The sequence below is a fragment of the Cryptomeria japonica genome, chromosome 9 (genome assembly GCF_030272615.1).
Source record: "Cryptomeria japonica chromosome 9, Sugi_1.0, whole genome shotgun sequence".
Classification (NCBI taxonomy): domain Eukaryota; kingdom Viridiplantae; phylum Streptophyta; class Pinopsida; order Cupressales; family Cupressaceae; genus Cryptomeria; species Cryptomeria japonica.
Genome location: NC_081413.1, coordinates 701,106,761 through 701,111,086, shown reverse-complemented (window position 1 = coordinate 701,111,086; position 4,326 = coordinate 701,106,761).

Here is a 4,326-nt window from a genome sequence, read left to right as displayed (position 1 = left end):
TAACATCAAACTAGAACCAAATCACCTTCAAACAAATCCAAAATCAAAACCCAATCATGTCAAAACCTCGCAAGGATTCAAATGCGTTTCTAAAGAAAGGTAGCTCTATTACAAAGCTCTTAAAGACATTCCTAAATGATTTTTGTAACAAAGATCAAAATCATATGCTCATGTTTAGAAACGACTCACGATCCCCTCATAAACAAATTGTCTCTCCAGTAGCATCTATTCGTACACCTTTTGAAGCATCGCAAGAATCTCCCATATCATCTCCTAAAGCTTTACCAGATAAATTTCCACCATCGCCTCCAAATGATACATCAAATAATGCATCCTCCCAAGGGCTGTCTACAATAGAAATACATGCTAATATATATCTTTATACAAATCCCTTGTATTATTTGGAAATGAAAGATTTAATGCCACCAGATGCTTGTCTTTTAGAGAGTCCCATTCAAAGTCCATCTCCATCCCTCTCATGTCAAAGCATCGATTCCTTGCCAAAATCCCCCACGTGTATTCAAATTTCAACCCCATGTGAAGAGGATGATTCAAAGCATGAACAAATGAGTCTTAAAAAAAATCAAGATCAAGATCTTGAAGCCTTACCATTCCAACCAATTGTTGACTATGATCCCATCTTCCCAGACACTCATGATCATGATCCCCCTATTCCTATCCATTCTATCCAGGAACACAATACCTTTTCGAGTCCCATTAGCATTCCACTTTCTATGAAAGATCAAGACATCCCTTTTGTCCTTTCCGATGATCCCATTGAAAGTCAAGAGCAGAGCACCATTAAAGAGGAATCTAGTGATCTTCCTCCTTGTCAAGAACAAAGTTTCCTTTCAGATTCATGTCCACCACAAGACCCTACCATACCTTTAAATCCTCCACTATATTCCTTTGTTCTTCCATCTCCATGTCCTAATCCTCCATATACACTCCAAGATCTCATTTCTTTTGATGATCCCATTATTTCTCTTGTTCCACCTCATGAAGAGACTGTCATTGATCTTGATCCCCCTCATGATTCTAACATGTCGGTGCAAGATGTTCATGAACCCCCTACATACATAATGGTTTCCTCCACTTTCGTCCAATCTGATCCATTTCATGATCCCATCGTTTATTCCATATCAGATCAACCTCATAATGGACTTGTGTCTTCTTCCCAAAGCAAAGAGTATCCTACTTGTCATAAAGGCAAAGGGGTAGAACTTCACAAGAAAGAGCCCCTCCATGTTAAAGAAAATCTTAATGTCCATGACCTCAGTGACATTCCTCAAGACGTTGGTACCCCTGCTAAATCCCACATCCATCTAAAATCCAAACATATACCTAGCCCTTCATCCCTTCCATCCATCTTAGGTCCTTACATCCCTTTGTCCCTTATGCAAGTTCAGCAAAGGCACACATCCTTGAGAGCCTTCCATCCATCCAAACAACTTTTAATTTCATTCCTATCCATCCATACATTCATTTCCCTCTTCGAGAAATTTGGATGCCAAGCATAAAAGCCAAAGTCCAAAAATCCACATGTATTTAAGGATGAACATGTCCCATCTAATCAACACGTCAAAACAAAGAAAAATTTAATCCAAAAAGAAAAAGAAGTATCCAAAAGGCAACAAAGGCCCATTGCTCAAAAGATAAAAAATTCAAAATATATTTGGCTTCCTAAATCCCTTGTGCAAGCAATGAGTTCCAAGGAATCATGAAAGCATGAAAAATTCAAAACAATGTGGGTTCCTAAGCCCCTCCTTGAAGAACAAAAGTGTAAAGAAAAATACAAATTGGCATCCAAAATTTCTATACCTCCATCCAAACCCTTCAAATCTATTCCTCCATCACCTCCTTCATCCATTTTGGGTCCTTATGTCCCAAAATCCTTAGCTATTCCTCCATCCAAACCTCAAAATTTGAGATCCACTTTTCCTCCATCAATCCACCACCCCTCAAGGTGTGTGCCAATGTTGATCTTGCCAACATTTCCATCTGCTCAAGCACAATTCTTCCAATATCCTATCCATTATCCAATGCATATTTTCCATCCTTCCGTCCCTCTAATCCGGTCTTTTGCATAAATCCTGGCCTTAGTTCCATCTCATTTCCATGTCATTATCTTACAAACATCTTTGATCATACTTTTAATAATCATGGTCCATTTCTCAAGGATACTATCTGAACAACAAGATGCTTTAGTTCTCTTTCCATCCCCTATCATGTGTCCATTTTTTGTCAAAAAGTCAAAAAGAAAAAAAAAAAGACAAAAAAATTGAAAAAAAGAAAAAAAAGAAAAAAAAAAAGAATGAAAAAGAGAAAAATGTGAAAAAATGAAAAGAATTTTTTTTTGTCCACCGGTGAAAACCTAGCAAACAAGCGCCTTGGACAAGTACCATGATGAAAACTTGGCAAATAGGCCTCATACGTAATCCATGAACTTCTTGCATGCCATATTGTGTGATCATATAAGGTGTTAAAATTATCAGGGATGTAGTTGTTTGAAAATGCTTTTACTATTATGAGCTTTGTAGATCCGTTATTGTGAATTTACATAACTTACAATAGTACAACTTGGCTTATAAATGTTCAGGTCAATTCTTTAGTTATGATTTGTAAGTGTGAGTAGCATTTAGTAAGCAATAATATAAAGTAATGGGTTTAATTCTAGGCCCACAAATACACCTGACCATGAAAAATGATTGTAAGACAACCCAAAACAAGAAAAGTAATATTTCCTTTACCCCTAATGTTTAAGGAACATGTACATTGAGAAAACCTATATACTATTTTCTTATTTATTATATGTTGGCTGGCTATGCCACTTACATTTCAAATTTGCCATTCAAGAAACTGATACACTTGGTCATGTGTTGTAACTTGTTACTTGCTTGATTTGTCAACATGAAAAATTACTATTCATACATAGTGGGAGAAGATAATTAGGTATCAGTACATAATACCTTCGCTATTATATATGATTAATACAAAATTGTATATTAATGCCACACAAACACACAATACCTAGGTTATCATATATGATTATGGAATGAGATATTTATGGCCCCCACACACAATACCTAAGATACTATATATGATTAAGATGGAGTGGTATATAAGTGCCAAACACATTCACACCATGGGCTATTAGATATGAATAATATGGAATGATAGTGACAGCCTTTGTGCACACTTGTTCGATGATTTGCACAACTTGACATAACACATTTATGTTCTAGGGATGTTTGTTAATCATGTGTTTTTGCTTTGTTACAATTCAATTGCTAATATTTTAGTTTTTCCTTTCCCCATGATAATTACAAATGAAAGTTCCAAGGATGTTTGTTATCCATTTGATAATTACAAATAAAAGTATCTCCCAAAACATTTGAAGTGATCAACCATTAAATCACCCTAGAACCAATTTGAATCACTCACATATGGATGTAAAAACCTCTGTCAATAAAATATAGAAGCATTAAATTAAATATGTTTGTAAAATAATTTTTTATTTAATTTTATTTTGAATGAGTTAATTTTATATATTTTATTCCAAGAATAGTATGAGTGTGTTTAGAGAGAATTTTTTTACATTGTTTTAAATACATAATATTTAAATGTATAATATAATAAAATAATACTATAATTATATATTAAAAATAATATATCAATTATGGGGGATTGAAAGTGTCCCTACATAAAATCCAATTATCTGTCAAAGATAAGGATAATAAAGAATACAAAATAAATAATATAATGATATTGTAGTCTTAATTGATTTTTTTGTTTTGTTTTGTCAAGAGTTCAATAGAAATATAATAATAATAATAATAATAATAATAATAATTTGATACTGAAAGCAGTTTTTGTTGCTTTTGTAAATGGATTAATGAAAATATAAAAATATAATAAGAATACATTAAAACATAATAATATAATCATATCTTATTAATAATTTAATATGAATTATAATATCATAATACAATAATGATTTAATATAAATTACAATATAATAATATAATATTTTTAAAGTGGAATAATAAACAAATATGATATCTGTGGGTGTTCTTTACCGATATCCCTTTAAAGACTGGTATGCTAGTTTATTATTGTAATAAATCCTTTCGTAACAATGTCCATTGAGCTATCATTCTTGTAGATGTTATAATGCATATAGTGAGCAAAAAAATGGATACAAGAATATATTTTCAGTAGATTTAGATTTTAAAGCTCCTCAATGGGGAATTGTTTGTGAGTTGTAGTGTATAAGGGGTCTAAAAGATGTGATGTGTACAATGCAAAATAAAATATCACATTTGC